The following is a 20,659-nucleotide window of genomic DNA, read 5'->3' on the forward strand; positions in this document are numbered from 1 at the left end:
GTCCCACATCTCCCCCTGTTTTATTTTATAAATGTGTCTTCACAGCCTTCAGCTTCTGTGTTGATGACTGTTTGGTATTGAACCAGAAACTGACTGACAGTGATCTTACTAACATTGCCCATTTTCAATTTTAAAAATTACATAAGTAAGGGTGCAAGTATCGAAATAAAAGACAGCATTATCAGATAACTAATAAAGAGTAAGGATCAAGAACATAGAGGACTACTGAACCACATTAGTGGGTTGACATCTCAAGAGTAAGTTTGTACAGAACTTTTTGAGAGTGTTAACAGTGATCTCAAATAACATTTGATATGTCTAATAGGCAAAGCATTTTCCTCAATGCTATGCAAGTTGTCACCTGTGTGAAAGTCATTAGGTCTAGCTCTCCAGCAAGAGTTCATCTGTAGCTTGACGAATCCTAGGCTGTTAGCTGTGGTTGTCCTCACCTGATTATGCTTGTTCAGAATTCTCTAGTCGGGTGTGCCCTATCAGCGCTGATCTACCCTTGGCATCAGGATATCTAAGTGGGAGGTAAAGCACAGGTTGATCCAGTATCAGTCTGATTGGCAGTGCATTATAATGGCCTGGAAAAGAGGGGAAGGGGTAGGCTAGATGTTTGATTAAAAAGGAAGAATGGTCCTGAAGTTTGGATGGGTGTCCTGTCATTGCTCCTAGCTGGAGTTATCACAGGAATATTTGTGGACAGTGTCAAGAGCAAACAGCAGGTGTTAGTTGGATTTCTTTTGTTGTTGTTGTTGTTGTTGTACTTATTATTATTTCCTCCTCCTCCTCTTCCTCCTCCTCTTCCTCTTCCTCCTCCTCCTCCTCCTCCTCCTTCTTCTTCTTCTCCCTTGGATGATTGTATATTATCTACTGGTACTAGGAAGGTATTCTTCAGGAAAAAGGCTTTCAGGTCAGGTCCTCTATCTGAAGTGTGTAGTATCTTCAGCAATAGGGTATTATCTTCAATTTTGGGGAAGCAAGAAAGGACAATATCAATATTCTATATTTATGGGGAGTTTTTTGGACTCCTCTGATCAACAACTCGAAAATAGGTACTAGGATTTTTGTTAGATACCCAATGGCTCTTGCTGAGACTATTATTGTACCAAATGGCATAATTTTATTTAAATACATGTGTATATATACATACATATATTCTATTAATTTTAATAACTATAAAATAATGTTTTCCTATGTCCTTTTCACATTTCCTCTCTTCCTGATCAGTTTTTCTGCCTCTAAATCATTCAGTCTCCTTTTCTTGCTAAATCTCAATCTACCATCCATAGCTTCAGCTCATGCCTCAAAACATTTAAACTTTTGAAAGCATAAAATATTTTTACTCTTTTACATTCCCATTTCTTACTTCCATATGTGATTAATTCTATGGGAACAATGTTGAAGACCATTAAATGTATTAAAAGAAGCCAACTAAAATTTTGTTAAATAAGGTATGAATATTTGCTTTCTCAGATACTTATTTGAAAAGCATTAAATATTGAAAATATTTTTACTTTATACAAAACTGCATTTATTTGATTTTAATATTGGAGTATAAGATTTCTGGGTGTACTTAGCAACATTTAGTATACATTTTATTAAAAATTGACTAAAATATGCAGAGCTTTCACCTGCTTTGATATCATTTTCTCTAGAGGCAGTTTAATCAATAATAATTATGCTGTACATATTCGTGCATTATTTAGACTGAATTTTTTTCTAGGAAAATAAATGACTGTCATTTTTCTCTCCTAATTGTGCTAGGTATTGACCCAGGCTATTTGTAGCACCCATGCATGTTTTCTACAAGTGAGCTATATTTTTCTCTACACCATGACTTTATCTGTTAAGAAAATGTATACACTTTATTAAGGGGTAGATAGTAAAAGGGTTTATGTTATATTTTTAATGCTAGAATATTTTTCCCTTATTAGGTAGATTGATTTTTCTAATTTCTTTTACAAAGTATATATTAGTTCTATGAACTACAAAACTTCCATCATGAAACAAAATAATATTTTGTCTGAAAATTATCTGCTATTTTTCTGAAGAAGGCAGAGAAGATGATAAAAGCAACAGAATTATTATCAATTGAAAGTGAAAATAAAATGTATTATATTATTTTCTGTCCTTTTGTAATAATTTATCCAGAATTCCTAGATTCCAAAATAAGATATATCTTTTTCCTCTTCTTTTTCTTTTTTCTCTGCTAAGATCACATAGGTGAGCTATGCCACACCTCTTAATTACTCCCTTCTGCGACTAAATTATGACCCACACATGCATTGAAAGCATAAAATTCTAAGAATCAGCATTGTTTTTTTTAAGTTAGGAGCACCAAGAATATAATCATCTCTCTTTGTAAGGCATCATATGTTACTTTGTAGATAGATAATTACAAAAATTATTGCTTAGCTTCTTCAGAAAGCTGCCTGATACCTTAATACACCATGAAGTGAAAATTTTTTAATTGTCACTATTTTAAAGGGTGATAATTTAAGTAGTTATCCAGAGAGGTCACATGGGCTTCTCAGTTGGCAAGATGTGATACCAGTGTATACCTGAAGAACGATACAGCGGTTGTCATGGCAACACTGAAATTTGGAGGACTGCTGTTCAAAAGGCTCAAGTGTTCTTCTGAATACCTGGAAAGCAAGTCTGTTGGCTTCAGATTGCTGGCTTTGCAAATGACATCAAGCAAGACTCAGGGAAGTTCGGCTGTGTTTATAATACCACAGCCTATTACTCTCAGAGAAACATTTTGAGCACTTCCAAATATTACTTTCTAGTCAATATCAATATTTTTACATATTATTTATTTGTTTGCTTGTGTGTTTCTGTGTGTAGTACCTACAAGTAGACAGCACAGGAAAACTTGTGAAAATGATTTTCTTTTTCTGTCATGCGTGTTCCAGGTATCAAACCCAGATCTTCAAGTTTGGCAGCAGGCATTTTTACTCCCTGAGCCATCAAGATGAGTTTTTAATGTGGTTTCTAAAATAGATATTCACAGAATATATATAAAACTTAACCACAGATATTCAGAAAAATTTTGGACATAGACATTGATTCCATAGATTACTCATAAAGTAACTGTTTATTTTCTTCCTGGAGATGAGCAAAAGACAAATCTCATAAGTCTATGACACCACAACACCATCACTAAAGAGATATTAGTTATAGATCTCAGATCCAAAAGAATGCATTGAATAAAATCATGTGAAGCTTTTGAGGCAAATATTTAAGTTCTCATTTTCCTAAACCATAGGACAGTAAGATATTTTAAAGTAAATTTGTTAACATGGAAACAGTGATGTATCTTGATCTTCCAGAGAGATACTTTGTAATATTTTCTAAACCTTTCGAGATACAGATGATACTGTTCTTTCTCAACAAATTTTCTTTCAAAGCATCTTGGAGACACCAAGCCCTTTGTGTTTACTTTGAATGTGATACTACTTGATCTGTTGAGAGAACATTTTAAAAAAAGAAGAGAAATGTCTTCAGATGCTTTCGTGACAACAGTTCTTATGGTCTACAAAGTACTTTCTGGAACAACAGTTAACAGTCGAGGATGGACCTGGTCCCATAGAATTAAAATGAGGCTGGAAATTTCCTGCCACCTAGTGACTTGGCAGGGGAGTAACTATTTTATTAATCAAATTTGTTCTTAGACAATTTCACACAGGTTCATAAAGCCCACTGGCCACTCCCATACCTACCTTGTCTAATTTACCACCACCCATGTTTACTCCACATCTTCTCTAATTTTCAGTTTTCTGGTGATTTTTAATAAAATATTTATTTATTTATTAAGTACATAGTGTTTTGCCTGCCTGTCAGAAGAGAACACTAGAGCTCATTATAGATGGCTGCAAGCCACCATATGGTTTCTGGGAATTGAACTCAGGACGTTTGGAAGAGCAGGCAATGTTCTTAATCACTGAGCCATCTCCAGTATACCAAGGCCAAATAATGTTGAAATGACTATTAATGAATGAAGACAACCATGACTATTGTCTACGTGTATTTTAAAGATTATATGAATAAGCACGTGTGGAGCTCACTGATGGAATGAGCCCTAGTTTTTAATCAGCCTTCTGTTTATGCAGCATGGTAAATAACAGTTCGTGGTCATCCCTAATATGTATATATATATATATATATATATATATATATATATATTGTATTATATTAACTGAGCAGGTTATATATACATTAAGATTATATATGTAATATATAGAAAACAGCAATCAAAAAGAACCGACAATTGGAGAGAGAGCAGAAGAATGTACATGAGAGGAGTTTTAGGGAAAAAAGAATCAGGAAAAGTATATACTTGTATTTTAATTTTAAAAATAAAAAAGTATTAAATAAAAAAGATGATGAAGACACTCAATCACTGAACAACAGCTTATAATTTTCAAAACAAATGAAAAGAAACATCAACATAGAATGAATTTTCCTAAGATGCATAACTTTTGAATGGATGATGGCATATTATTTGCATTTTGTCATAATATTTCTATATCCAAGTATTTATTTACTTTTTAATTTTTAATTTTTTTTCTCATATATTATATCCAGACCACAGTCTCCCCTCCCTTCCCTCCTACCAGTCTCTCCCCTGCAACCTCTCCTCTCCCCCTAATCCACTCCTTCTCCATTTCCCTTCAGAAAAGGGCAGGTCTTCTAGGGATGTCAACCAAACTTGGCGTATCAAGTTGCGATAAGATCCTCATGTTACGGCTGGACAAGGCAACCCAGTAAGAGAAAGGGTGCTCAAAATCAGGCAAAAGAGTCAAAGACAGCACCTACTCCCACGGTTAGGAGTCCCTTAAGAAAACCAAACTACAGAACCATAACATCTATGCACGGGGCCTACGTCAGATCCATGCAGCCTCCGTGGTTGTCTGTTCAGTCTCTGTGAGCTGATATGAACCTCTTAGTTGATTCTGTGGATTGTTTTCTTGTGGTGTCTTTGACCCCTCTGGCTTTACAATGCTTTCCTCTCATCATCCATATGAGTCTCCACGCTCAGACTAATGTTTGGCTGTGGGTCTCTACATCTGTTTCCATCACTTGTTGTGTATAGCAGATTATAATTAGGAATCATTTCATTGACTTTTTTTTTTCTTTTTGGTTTGCCATGTTAAGTCCTCGGTCTCTGGGCTACCCAGCCTCTGGTCCCTGGCCCTCCATGCAAAGTCAGGGGCAGGCTCCCTCTCTTGGCATGAGTCTTAAGTTGCACCAGTCACCAGATGGTCATAACTTGAATTTCTGCTGTATCTTTATTTCTTTACATCTTGTAGGCGGGACAAATTATAAGTCGAAGGCTTCATGGCTGGGTTGGTGTCTGAATTCCCCACAGGAATTATTGCCTGTTTACAGAAGAAAGCCATTCGGGTTCCATATCCCCCATTGCTAAGATTCTTAGTCAAGGTCGCTCACCTTTATGGATTCCTGAAACTTTCTATTGCACTAGGTTTCTACCTCACTCAGGATGATTATTCTGCTAGTTCCATCTATTTGTCTTTACTTTTATGATGTTAGTTTTTTTCCTAATAGCAAGTATCCTACTGTGAAAATGTACCAAATTTTCTTTAGGCATTCTTCAATTGAGAGACATCTTGGTAGTTTCTAGTTTCTGGCTATTAAGAAAAAGTTGTTGTTAACATAGTTTAGCAAATGTCCTTTTGGTAAAATGGGCCATCCTTTGGGTATATTCCCAGGAATACTATAATGAGGTCTTGAGGTAAATCAATTCCCAATTTTCTGAGACACCTCCATGATGATTCTAAATTAACTGTACAAGATTGTACATGCTATCCAGAAAGAACTTTCACTTGCGTTTTTTTATCTTAGACATTTTTTTCAGCTGTAAAATGGAATTGAAGAGTCATTTTAATTTGCATTTCCCTGATGGTTAAGCATGTTGAACATTTCCTTAAATGCTTCTCTGCCATTTGAGGTTTCTCTGTTGAAAATTCTCTATTTAGAGCTGTACTGCATTTTAATTGCATTACTTGGTTGGTTAATGTGTACTTTATTGAGTTCTCTATATATTTTGAGTATTAGCCCACTGTCAGATGTAGAGTAAGTAAAAATCTTTTCCCATTCTGTGTGCTGCCCCCTTTTTCCTATTGATAGTGTTATTTGCCTTACAGAGCATTTCAGTTTCATAAGGTCCCATTTTTTAGTTGTTGGTCTTAGTGTCCGTGTTGTTTGTGTTCTGTTAAAAAAAAATGTCTCTTGTGGAAACATATTCAAAGCTATTCTCTCATTTTCTTTTTTATCATGTTCAGTGTATCTAGTTTTATGTTAAAGTCCTTGATCCACTTGGACATGAGTTTTGTGCATGGTGATAGGTGTGGATCTATTTGCATTCTTCTATATGATGGTACCCATTTAGACCTTCACCATTTGTTGGAGATGCTTATAATCCATTGTAAAATGCTGGCTTCTTTATCAAAAATTGGGTGTCCATAGCTGTATGTCTGGGTCTTCAATTCCATTGATCAACCTGTCTTAATTTCTTCTAATACCACATGATTTTTATTACTTTTGCTCTGTATACTTAAGCTTGAAATCAGGGATGGTGATATTTCTAGAAGTTCTTTTATTGTACAAGATTGGATTATCTTTCTAATTTTTGTTTGTTTGTTTTTCCATATGAAGTTGAGTATTGTTCTTACAAAGTCTATAAATAATTGTTTTGTAATTTTTGTGGGTATTGCATTGAATCAGTTGATATCTTTTGGTAAGATGACCATTTTTACTATGTTAGTTAAAGTGACACAAAGAGGAATGTTCATTGCACTGACTGCCTAAATAATAAAATTAAAGAGATAGTCTGTAACAATGTAACAGCAAACCTGAAAGCTCTAGAAGATAAAGAAGCAAACACATCCAACAGGAGTAGATGGCAGGAAATAATCAAACTGATGGCTGAAATAAATAAAATAAAAACAAAGGGAACAATATATAGAATCAATCGGAGTTGGTTATTGAGAAAAATCAACAAGACAGACTAACCCTTATCCAACTAACTAAAAGACAGAGATTATCCAAATTAACAAAATCAGACCCAAAAAGTGGAACATGACAACAGATACTGTGAATATCAGAAAAATCATTAGATCATACTTCAAAAACCTATATAAAAGAAATGAACAATTTTCTTGATAGATATCACTTACCAAAGTTAAGTCAAGAACAAATAAATAATTTAAATGGAAATAAAAGCAGTCATTAAAAATCTCCCAACCAAAAATGCCCAGGGCCAGACAGTTTTATTGCAGAATTATACCAGACTTTCAAAAAGGAGCTAATAACAATTCTCCTCAAATTATTCCACAGCATAAAAACAGAAAGATCATTGCCAAATTCATTTTGTGAGGTCATAGTCACCCTGATATCCAAACTAAAGAGACTCAACAAAAAAAGAGGCAATTGTTGACCAAATTTCTTCATTAACATTACTGCTAAAATATGTATATTAATAAGAAAACATATAGAAAAGTCTTGGGGAAATACAGTTAGGGGCTTTACTCATTTCCTCTATAATGCTGCACATTTTAAAAAATGATTGAAACTGCAGCACTTGTAGGGTCATGTAGCCTCAAAAGACAAAGTATTTTGATCTTTATTGTAGAATTGAATAAACTGGTATACTGTTTGCAAATTATGGCTGTTAATATAATGGATAGCCTTTTTTACTTTGAACATATTTCATGGATAATGAAATAAAAACATAATAAATTATTTTCTATTTACAATTTGGTTGTAAAATTTAAAGCTTTTTAAAGTTTTAGCTAATGCATGAGCAAAGACTTCCCAATTTATTTTGTTTTATTATTATTATTATTATTATTATTATTATTATTATTATCATCATCATCATCATCATCATCATTATCATTACTATGAAGAGTCACCATGACCATGGCAACTCTTTAAAAGGAAAACACTTCACTGGAGCTGGATTAGAGTTTCAAAGGTTTAAGTCATTACCTTCATGGCTGGAAATATCATGGTGTACAGTCAGACATGGCTTTGGAGAAAGAGATGAGAATTCTACAACCAGATTGGCAGGAGGCAGGAAGAGATTGCCACACTGGGCCTGGCTTGAGCATCTGAAACCTTAAAGCCCGCCCCTAGTGATACACTTGCTCCAATGATGCCACACTTACTCCAACAAGGCTACACCTGCTAACAGTGCCACTCACTATAAGTCTATGGGGCCCATTTTCTTTCAAACCATCACACTTGGTTTTGCATTCATGTGTCTTATAGAACAGTTGCTTTGCTATCAGTACTATCTTGGGGAGCCTCAGTGTGAGAGGCAAATATATTTGGATTTCAGTGGTCATTTCAAAAGAGAGGAAGAAAACTTGTGAGAGGCAAAAATAGTGGACAGTAGCGTGTCTCTGGCTGGCTGGACACATCCAATGGCATGAAAAGAAGTGTGTTTGGTTACACCAATGTCAGCAGACATTAAAATTTATCAATAACCTATTTTCATTTTCGAGCCAACTGCTTTTCTAAAACAGCATATGATTTCATTTCTCTTAGGTTCTCTTTAGACACACACATATTCAGAAACATTTATTCTCTTACTAAGAGATGAGACATGGATCACTGATAGTTTATGTAAACAAAGGTGTTGGGAAGCTTGTCTTCTTGATTTCAGATGTGAATACATGAAATGTTTGTAAAGAGATCAAGCAGGAACATTATGAATGTTTTAACTGCAAATAGTCCTCTCAATCTCTACTTTTCCTATAAGCACCTCCATATTCATTAATTTCTCTTTTGTTTGGTTTTTCTAACACAGGCTTTCCCTGTATAGCTTTTGCTGTCCCGGACTCACTTGACCAGACTGGCCTCTACCTCACAGAGACCCACCCACCTCTGCCTCCCTAATGCTAGGATTAAAGATGTTTGCCATCACACTCAGCTTGTTAAATATTTTTATTAAAGTAAAAAAAACCAAGCACTAAACTTTTGCAGTGCTCTTAATTCACATCACAGGATAAAAGAGTGAATGGAAGTTCAGTAACTGTCAACTAGGATTCTATACTTTTACAAGTCTGAATGTCACTCCTAATGTTTCTCTCTAGCTTTCATCTCTCACTCTGCTATCCAGACCAGGAAAATGTATGGTGTATTGTTGAGTGAATTTTGATAGCTGAGGTATCTACTAAGCAATGCCCTATATAATAGTATTAATAGTACTAATTGGCAACCTGACAAAAGTAAAAGCACCTGAGAGAGGTGTCTTAGGTATGCCTTGAATAATTGTCTTAATTTTTAAAGACTTATTTATGTATTATTATGTATACTGTGTTCTATCTGCATATACACTGGCAGGCAGGAAGAGAGTATCTGATCACATCATAGATGGTCATGATCCAACATGTGATTGCTGGAAGAGACCTCTGGAACTTGAGACCTCTGGAAGAGCAGTCAGTGCTCTGAACTGCTAAGCCATCTCTTCAGCCCTTAATTTTGATACTTGATAAGGGAAAACCAGTCTTAAGTGTGGGGGGAAACTAAACTGTCTATGTGGAGAAAGCTTCTTTGATGAGAATTGAGAGACATATTAATCTATGGGTATAAAAATAAGAACTTCGAAAGAAGCTTAATACTATGTCCATTTAACAGAGTGTCTTAGTTGCATATATTCATTACATCCTGTTTCTGATTGTGGTTGCAATGTGACCATCTGCTCTCTAGGTTTTGCTGCTGTGACTTCTCTGATATAATGCACTGTATTCTGGAACTGTGAGCTAAAATACACTCTTTCTCCCTTGTGTTGATTCTGTCAGGGCATGTTATCACAGCCAGAGGAAAAGCAACTAAGACACTCTGTCTTAAAAACTAGTGGCATAAGATCCATCTTAGGCCTGTAGCCTAATTTCATAATAAAGCATGAAATTCACATAACTGACATCAGTAAAGCTACAAAGTTTTTAGGAATTTAAATAAAACTGAAATGAAACTTTTATACATGCGGATGCTTAAATAAAATCTATACCTTATCTGCACCCTACAATTTCACTCCTATCCCCATCATCACTTTTCCATGCTAACTTCGTATGCTCTCTCCCTTTGGAAAAACCATTGTATCTTCTGAGCACTGCCTCTATGTGCATGGGTCTATGTGCACTATCTACTGTGCAGCTGGTCGTCTCTTAGTGGCAACATCATCTTAAAAGGGAAAAACTCTCCTCCAGCAGCTGACAGTTTCCAACGTCTTCTCACCTAGAAAGGGGACTTCATGATCCCCTGACCCATTCATGCTTGAATTTATGCTACTATCATGTTGTATACATCTTATGGCTACAGTAACAGCTTCTGTGACTCCATGTGTATAATGGCCCTATTACAGACAGGAAACCTTTCACTGCAGAAATCTAACCTGACTCTTACAGTCTTCCTAATCCCACTTTATCAATGGTTTCCGAGCTTTGCATGGTGCGGGGGGGGGGGGGGGCGGTAATGATATACGTGAACCATATCAAGAGAGTGAGAGTTCCATGGTATCTTATTCTCCGCATCTTTACCTTGGTGGATTTTATATTAAGTACCAGCTGCTGTAGAATGAATTTTTTTAATGAAGCATCTTTGATGAGAATTGACATACTAACCTATGGTTATAAAAAATAAGAACTTTGAAAGACATTTAATACTATGTCCGTTTAACAGAAAAATAGTATTAGATTCTTCCACAGAGCCTGTAACCTACACAACTACAGGGTTTTGGCCCATTTAGCAGCATTAAATATGATTTCAAACTTGTGGAGAAGACTTATACCCAATTAGAAAGTGGTCAGTTATGCAAATAACACCACATCACTGTTGTACCCATGAGCATCTCATACAAGGCCAGATGTTGCACCCATGAGCATCTCATACAAGGCCAGATGTTGCACCCATGAGCATCTCAAACAAGGACAGATATTATTGATGCTCACAGGGTACACATTTGAGTAAAATTAATGACTGCTTTTCTGCTTCAGTAGCATGCATGGCACACCATCCAGCACCATGAATGCTGATCAGTAGGGGTGAAACTTTCAGGTCAATGTACACTTATTTCTCCTTTTCCTCTTAGAAAAATGTGTGTGGTATTCTGCAGTAGAGTAAATTCTGGTGAGTAACAAAGAGCTAATACCATTGTCTTTAAACTATTCCACAAAAATCACATCATTTCTTTTCTCACAGTTATAGAATACATTGTCTTGTTTTTTTAAGCAAAAAATAGAAAGTCTAGAAGTGTGTTGGTGCTTAAAAATATGCATTAGTTATTTTTATATTGCTGTGACAAGGTACCATGGCCAAGGCAATTTGTAAAAAATGGTGGGCATTTAATTTGGGGCTCATGGTCTCAAAGGGTTAAAGTCCATGAACATCATGGTGGGAGGCAAGATAGCAGGCAGGCATAGGACAGGAACAGAAGCTAAGGGTTCACATCTCAGTGTGCTTATATGAAGCAGAGAGAACTGAGAAAGGCTTGGGATTCTGAAACCTCAAAGTCCAATCCCGAGTGACATATCTTCTCCTCCTTTTCTTTCTCTTCCTCCTCTTCTTCCTCCTCTTCGTAATCTTTCCCAAATACTTCCACTACCTAGGGACCAAGCACTGAACTATCAGAGTATATAGGCCCGTTCTCATTCAGTTCACTGTGATTTGTCCATAGTTTTATCAGGCGAACATCACTGTCTTCCAGTCTTTGATTTCCGGGATGTATTTACCGTTTTTAGACCATCTCCTATTCTAAAAAACTAAATGTTTCCTTTCCAGGCTGTTCAAGTATCCTCAAGCAAATCTTTCACAATTGGGTCTTTTGCAAGATACAATCCCTTGTATAATTCTCATGGTCCGTTTTATTTATCTGCAGTGGATGTAAACATGTTTTTGTTTTGATCCAAAGTACGAAATGTGAATCAGAATTGTGTGGGCATGAGCAGTGTTTGTCCACTGGAAACAGACTTGTGAGAGGACATGTGGTGCTTGTCTGCTAGAAGAGGAACTGCCTCTTGAAAGGGCGTGGTCTTGGCTAGCTGATAAACATCCTAGTATGGGACTTTGAAGAGGAGATAGACATATGAGCCCCAAACCGGAGGCTGGGCTTTTGGGGTGTGGTCTTGGTTCCCATCATTTGGCTGCTCATCTCTCCACTTTGAGGCATTCCTATAGAGAAACACTTCAGAGAAGGCTTTGAGGTTCTGGCTTCTGACAGCTGCTCCTGATTCCAGCTGCTGTGGTCACAGCCACCGTTGCTGAGTTGCTGGTTTACTGTTTAATGAGTGTGCTGGAGTCTTGGCAATGATGAATGGAATCACACCGAGGAACTGAGTCTAAAAAGGTCTCCCTCTCCTGTGCCCATTAACCGCTTTTCTCTCCTATCTAAGGCAGGTGGGTTATAAGGGAGGTACAAGCATTAAAAAAACACAAATAAAGTGACTTTGAAAAAACTCAAAGCCGGCATTTATCTGTGAAGCTTTTAAATTAACTAGATTTATAGTTTACTTATTAATACCTCCCCCATTGTAAACTAAGCTGCGTGAGAGTAGTAAACTTTTTTCTCACTTTGTATTTGCTGAGATGTCAACAATACCCAACAAAGAACTGGTATCTAATAGAGATTTATGGAAGAAAAGGACATGAATCCTGTCAAGTGTTTTCAGCATTAACAAAACTATTTTGAAAAAAGTCCAAGGTAGCGTAAATGGGGAGTATATTTTAAGAATTCCTTCTGATACAATAAAGTAATTTCATTATTTGCCCTTTATATGTCTCTGATTCCCAATTCAAGAAAGAAAGTTATTCTAGAACATATGCCTCTTAATTTTTTCCCTCAGTTCAGGTTGCCATTCTTAATGATTTTTTTTTTACTTCATTTTCTAAAATGCATGAAGCTTTGAAATGAAAAATAATAGAATTTCTTTCTTTAAAAAAGGTTTTTACTATGTTAAACCCTTTGTATTGAAACATGAAAGAGTCACACACACACAGCTTTATACATTGTAATTGTCTTATCAGAGAATAGACCCACAGTCTTCCCTGACATTAATGTCCTTAGTAAGAGTACATCATATCATTAAATTATCCCCTGGGGTGAATGAGAAAAGACACTCTTGCAATTTCTTGATTGTTTTATACTATAACCAGGACAACCATAATTATATAACTCCAGTTTCATTTTTTGGTGTCTGACATAATTTTAGTCAACTAATTTGTTAACGTTAAAGAGTTTTCTGTTTGCTGTGTCAAGCAAATTATCAGAAGCCAACATACAAACGTGGTACTAATCAAAATTATCCTGCGGATCTTGGTTCTTGCTGGGTTTTAACAATTTCTGTGACATGCAATGCATTGAGGGCTTGAATTCTTTGTACCCATACATGAATGTGGGATTGTATAAAGAAGTCATGATTAGCATGCATTCTAGCAATATATTTATTTTGATACCATTTCACTATTCCTTTGGAATAGATGAAACATCTTTTTCTCTTTTATTCTTTAACTTTCTCTTATACAATACATCTGGACTGCCATCTCCCTCCTTTCCTTTCTCCCATATCTCTCTCCAGCTTCCTTCCCTCCCAAGTCCATTTCCCTTCAAAATGAGCAGCCTCCCAGAGATATCCACTGAACTTGGAATAACAAGATGCAATTAAGACTAGGCATAAACTTCCATATCAAGACTGATTGAGGCAACCCAAGAGAAGGGGAAAGCTCCAATGAACAGACAAAAGAGTCAGAGACATCCCCCGTTCCTACTGTTAGGAGCCCAACAAAAACCTCAAGCTAAACAGCCACAGCATGCACAAAAAGGGCCTAGCACAGACTCATGCAGGCTCTGTGATTCTGGCTTAAGTTTCTGTGAGCCACTATAAGACTTATTTGGTTGATTCTGTGAGCCATGTCCTCGATCTATCTGACTCCTACAATCCCTCTTCCCCCTCTTCTTCAGGGTTTTCTGAGCTCTCTTTAGTGTTTGGCTGTGGGTGTCTGCATCTGCTCCCATCAGCCTCCAGAGAAAGCCTCTCTGATGAAAATTTGGTTAGTCACAGATCTATAACTAAAGCAGAATATCATTGGAAATCATTTAGTTGACCTTTTCAATCAATTGGGCTTGATTCTACCCTAGGTCTCTGAGATATACAGCTTCCATTTCCTAGAGTCAGGCAAGGGATCCCTCTTGTGGCTTGGGTCTCATCAGAACAATCACCTGTTGGGCACTCCAATAAACTCTGAGCCAGCATTGCCCCAGCACATCTCGCAGGCAAGACAGGGAGTGTGTTGAAGGTTTTGTGGTGAGTTGGTTTCCCAGGACAAGCAACTGGGAGCCTAGTGTGACTGTGGAAGATGTATAATTCAGGGTCCATATCCTCCATTAATGGGAGTCCTCATTAAAGCCACCGACATATGTTTCAGGAAGTTTCCACTGCGCTAGGATTCCAAGTTTCCCCCTAAATGCCCACCTGTTCCAATTGTCCCTTCTGGTACTGTCTCCCTCCATCCCTCCCATCCTGACCTGATCCCTCCTTTTCCCATACTCACCTATCCCCAGTCTACCTTCAAAATCGAATCTGTTTCCCCTTCCCAGGGAGATCCATGCACCACCCCCCAGACTCCTCCTCATTATCTAACTTCTCCTGGTCTGCAGATTGTAGTGTACTTTTACCTAACAGTTAATATCCACTTGTAAGCGGAAACATATCCTGCTTGCTTGTCTTTCTGAACCTGGGTTTCCTTATTCAGGAGGTTTTTTTTTTTTTCTAGTACCATTTATTTGCCTGCAAATTGCATGATGTCATTTTTATTCTAACCGTGGAGCAATACTCCATTAGGTAAATTTAGCATACTTTCTTTATCCATTCTTCAGTTTAAGGATACCTGGGTTGTTTCCATTTTCTGGCTATAGTGAGTAAAGGTTCTCTGATCATAGCTGATCAAGTATCCTTGTCATAGGATGGAGCGAATTTTGGGAATACGCCCAAAAGTAATATAAAATAAGCCCAAAGAGGTAGATTGCTTAGATTGCTTCTCAGTTTTCTGAGGAACCACCATATTGATTTTGCTAAAATCAATAAAAGTTTGCACTCCCTCCAGCAATAGAAGTGTCTTCCCCTTGCTCCACATCCTTACCAGCATAAGCTGTCACTTGTGTTATTGCTCTTAGACATTCTGATAGGTATAAGAAGAAGTCTCAAAATAGTTTTGATTTGAATTTCCATAATGGCTAAAGATATTGAACACTTCTGTAAATATGTTTCAGCTATTTGAGATTCTTTTATTGAGAATTCTCTGTTTAAAACTGTATCTCATATATATTATTAATTTATTCATATTACATCTCAATTGTTATCCCATCACTTGTATCCTCCCATTCCTCCCTCCCTGCCACTTTCCCCTTACTCCCCTCCCCTATGACTGTGACTGAGGGGGACCTCCTCCCCCTGTATATGCTTTTGTAATTGGATTGTTTGATTTGTGGATATCTAGTTTCTTGAGTTCTTTATATATATATATATATATATCCCTCTATCATGTGGCGTTAAAGCTGTTCCCTTAAACATTATTCTTTTACTTTTAGCCTTTGAAGATAACCAAGTTTTATTATTTATTATTGGATAGCAAACCATACTAGAATTGTGGTTTAAACAAGACTTATGACTTCTCATGTTTCTGTAGATGAAACTGATTAATTGTACTTTATTTAACTTTTAAGTCAGTATACAATTAATGGATTTTGATGTAGCATCTTCATAATATATGTTATTTTACCATGTTGTTATACAAGGCCTTCCCTACTCTACTCCCCCATACACCAGCATCCATCTTGGCGCATCAGAAGATGTGAATTAAAAGATATGATTATTAAGAGAAATAAGTATGTTATCCATGTCTAGATAACTACATTTGCAAAAGTATATAGCAAGTAGGTTTCCAGAGTACACAATGAAGTTCTGCAATGTGATGGTAAAATGCTGAGTGTTCCCATTAAATATGGGGAAAGCCTGCTCAATGATACCCCAGTAAAGAGAGTTTATGAGTGTCCTTTAAGCATATGTAACACTTTTCAGAATTATTATCAATCAGAAATGACAAACTACATTTCAATAAATTACAGATATGTTGCCATTAACTAAAATTAAAAATATGACAACACAAAATCTTGGCAAAGGAGATAAAGTAACCAAACTCCCATGCCTTACTAATGGAAATATAAAATGAGCTGTAGGTCTGGGAAAATATTGATAGATTCTGAGAAAACTAGGCACACTTGTCCTGTAACTCAGCATTTTACAACTTTTGATATGAGAACAGAAAGATTTTTACCATTACATCAACTTTTTTTTTTCTAAATTGCTCTGAACTGGAAAGAGGACAGGTTCTGATCAACTGAATGGGCAAATAAGCTGTTGCATGTTGATGCACGTGTAATATTCAGAATATTCAGATATAGAAAGAAGAAAAAATAATGGCATATGCAACATACTAACTCTAAGAAGCCCAAACTTCAAAATTATATGCATGGTTCTATAGATCGCCTACAAAACTCAAATATAATTAATGGTCAGCCACAACTATAGTTTTGCTTCTATAATTTTATCTAATCCATATTTTAGCTAGAAACAATGTATACTTCTTCAATGCATACTACCCTGACATTGTATATTATTCAACTCCATCCCTCTTAGGTTGTGAAATATCCCTTTGTCCAGCATATCCAAACTTCATGTACTGTATACTCATTATAAACTATAATCACAGTTATTAGTTTGACTATCACTGTATACTTGTAATGATCAAGTCACCATTATTTAATAAAAATGAAAAGTTCCCACAATAAGAGAAAGTGATGTTAGCTATGCAAGCATGCCCAAGACACTCTTAACCTAGCTTCTTTTAAGGAAAAGATGAAAAAAATCTCAATGTCATAAGGAAAAAAAAATAAAAACACACCAAAGGTGCTAAGAAATACAATAAGAATGAAACCACTCTCTGTGAAAACAGGATGAAGGAAAAGAAATTCTTGCTGATTTTATTGCTTTGCATCAACAAAAGTTGTAGTGACAGCATATGGATACTTATATAACCTAAGAGAGGCAGTTGATTGTAGGGTGGAAGATACCAACAGAAAATATAGTCTGAGTAAAACACATGAGCCTAAAAACATTGAACATATGGAGACCTCACCATGGAATCCCATAGAACAATGTGGCTTTCAACCTTCCTAATATTAATACTAGGACCCTTTAATACATTTCTTTATGTTGTGGTTGCCCTGAATCATAAAATTATCTTTGTTGCTACTTTATAACTGTGGTTTTGCTACCATATGAATCATAATGTAAATACCTAATATGCAGGATGGTCTTAGGTGACCCTGTTAAAAGGTAGTTCAACCCCTGAAGGTTTCGTGATACCCAGGTAGAAAAACCACTACCCTAGAATTAGGAACACTAAAACATTTACAGTGAAAAAGGATGGTTTCAGAAATTCAGGAATAAACTTGGATTGAAAAATATAAAAATTATTGGAGAGGCTGCCTTTGCCAGTGGAGAAAGTACATCCACATTTCTGTCAACTTTGAAGTTGGTTAAATAGGTATAATATGATATAAAGCAAATTTTCTTTTGCAATAACATTAGATGATGATCATAAAAAACATAAAGATACCACCAGAGCAAAAAAACTATGGAAGGATATTTTATTTTTGGTACTATGAGCATGCTCAGGATATATGAAAAGGCCAGACATAATAATTGATGACAATACTGTTTAAGACATCATCTGTTTCGTCTATGGTTCCACAGATTGCCAGTTTGGCCTGGGTGAAGCAAGACAGGCTGGTTTTGTTTGGGCTCATTTCCTTGCCTGTGATCAGCTTGCAGGTCAGCTGGAAGCTGTTGGTCTAATAGTGCTGCAGTACTTGTCTGTCCCACCTGTCTCTTGTTCCCTAGCAGACCAGCTTGGACTTGGCTCACTGAAGAATGACAGCAGCCCACTGGACAATGCAAGTGTGGAGATACTTGCCTGCCAGGCCTGGCGCGCACTGGAAATTGTTTCTTCCTTCTGTTGACCAGTGCAAAGGAAACAAGGAAATTCCAGAATCGAGCAGTAGAACATGCACTAGTAAGAGTAATTGTGTTGCCATTTTTGTCAGCCGCCTCAGACTCAGGATCTTTATTGTCACAAATATTACATTACCTGTCAAAATAATTATGGGCATCCTTTGTGTCTCTTTCATGATAGAGAGTACTCACCAGAGTGTATTTGGGAAAAACAAATGATTTAGAATGTAGAATTTAATTTTCCCTTTGACTATCTTTCTTTTACCTGTTCTTTAATGATACCTCAGCATCCCTGAAAACATGAAGTTAAATTCCTTAAGAACTCGCCTTCTTCATCTGTCCCACCTGTTCTCTCCAACTTTCTTTCCTTGTCTGTCTGTCTGTCTGTCTGTCTGTCTCTGTCTCTCTCTGTCTCTGTCTCTGTCTGTCTGTCTGTCTCTCTCTCTCTCTCTCCTTTCCTCCCTCTCTCCTTCCTTTCCTACCTCCTCCACCCTTTTCCTCTTCACTCCCCTCTCCTTCAGTGCATGTGTGTGTGTGTGTGTGTGTGTGTGTGTGTGTGTGTGTGTGTAAACAACCAGCAAGCCCCTATTTCTTGTTCTCCAAGCACTTATTATACTGTCAAGCCTTCCTCATGACTATTCTCCCCCTGATACTTTGCTATGGTTGAATTAAAATTTTCAAGTATAATTCTTCCTCTAAGATACAGACTTCTTAAGGAATAGAGTTGTGGCCTGGTTATATTTGTATAGGCAAGGTTTAATTCCACATTTTAAAATATATTTTATTAATGTATTCATATTACATCTAAATTTTTATCCACCCCTTGTATCCTCCCATTCCTCCCTCGCTCCTATTTTCCCCTTACTCCACTCCCCTGTGACTGTGACTGAGGGGGACCTCCTCCCCCTGTATATGCTCATAGGGTACAGTAGTTTCACAAAGATGTAAACGAATGAAACAATAAATGAGAAGAATAATCGAATGATTTGTTTATTTTATTCTAACCTTCAAGCTAAGGCAAAACCTTTAAACTTCTTTAACCATTTTGTCCACTCACACATTTCTGAGGATCCACAGTCCACTAACACAAAGTCATTTTTTTCTGAATTTTAGTCTTGCTCTTTTGATGATTTCTTTGGCCATTATTGTAGCCTTGAGTCATTTCAAAATGGCTTTTGTTTTTAAGTGTGTCCGTGCTGTCGCCTAAACGACCTGACTTTTATGAGGCCTGGTGGGGATCTTCTTTTCTGTCTTTAATAAGGACTACAGCCAGCAGCACTGTCTCCTTAAATAAGCAAAAAGGGCCTTTTACACACTTCTGTCTGGGCTTCAAATAAAGTGAACAGTGCACATAAACAAACAGTCATCATTACGTAGCCATCCACAGGAAATTAGAGGTTGTTTGTTGCCCTGCTGATCACACATAATAGAACGGAGACTCAAATTCAGGTTTGTCTAATCTAAAAGATGTGTGCTTTTTTTTACTTTACAGCTGATGTCAAAGTTGTGGAGATAGATGACTGAGTTTGGTAACTCAGTGGTCATGATGTAAGAGAGAGAAGTGAGGCATTTCAGTCCCCATTCTCCATACCTGGTTATTGGTCAATGGTCTAAATTTATCTGAGCAAGAAGTGGTTGCCAGTGTCTCCTTTCTTTTTCACTCATGCTTACTTCATTCTCCTCTTTAGTGATTATTATAATAACATTATAATTAGTCTCTTTCCATAATTGTTCTGAATTTCAGAGTAGCACAATTACTTTTCATTTCAATACTTCACATATATCAACCACGCTAATAGGATGCTTGGTTGAAGTTTTCAGTTAATTTTTTATTATTGGACTTAAAATGAAAAAATGTTCTAGGAACATTACAAAACTGTAGAATAAATGAGGAGTAGCAATGCGGAAATATTTATTCACCCAAACTAATGAAAGCATAAATAAATAAAGCTTTTCTTTTCCAAACTCTGGAGCAGGTGTTTCAATTAAAATATCAATAGCATTATTATAAATGTATTGGTAGGATGGACATCAGCCCAGGCATTTAACTCTGATTATGTAAATTCACCTGCTGTTGAGGAAAGATAACTGTTTATTTCCATTTATACTCTAACATTTACAAATTGACGTTTTTGTGAAGTTTTGTGTATTATGTACTGAACACAGGACTATTAATTCTTGGATCTTATACACAGATTTGTGGATTTTTAGGCCAAGAAAGAATATTTTTGAAAGGAAGAAATTCTCTGGGAAAATGAATTAATGCTAGTTAATTCTTATGAGTGTTTGTTATATCCTAGAAAGAGCACTAAAAGCATAATCCTTCAACTCATTTAATCCTCAAAATAACTTATGAAAGAGTTGCTCCAGTCCCAAGTTTACAGTCAAAGATTTGGAGGTTAATTAGGCTAAATATCCCTCAGCAACAGAAAGGGTGAGTGGGATTTCAAATCAAATTACGTGCTTTCTAACTCACTTGCATCTGACAGGAAGTATGGTAGTTGTCTCCTACAGCAGGAAGCTAGATTGTGAAAGCTAGAGAGATGCTCAAAGTTTAA

At 36.4% G+C, this 20,659-nt stretch overlaps 1 long non-coding RNA gene across 7 annotated transcripts in view; it reads right to left on the bottom strand.

Moving 5' to 3' along the window:
• Positions 1–834: 834 nt before the first annotated feature.
• The window catches only part of LOC311593410, a 51,314-nt gene continuing 31,489 nt past the window's right edge, over positions 835–20,659 (bottom strand). For 6 of the 7 annotated variants that reach the window (XR_014777688.1, XR_014777689.1, XR_014777690.1 and 3 more), the window contains one exon: positions 835–966. This is a non-coding gene — a long non-coding RNA (uncharacterized lncRNA). Of the gene's footprint in view, positions 967–6,848; positions 6,955–20,659 lie in introns of those variants that run through there. The other variant, XR_014777694.1, reaches the window with a different exon arrangement.

Source organism: Acomys minous (assembly GCF_964271855.1).
Source record: "Acomys minous genome assembly, chromosome: 3".
NCBI lineage: Eukaryota > Metazoa > Chordata > Mammalia > Rodentia > Muridae > Acomys > Acomys minous.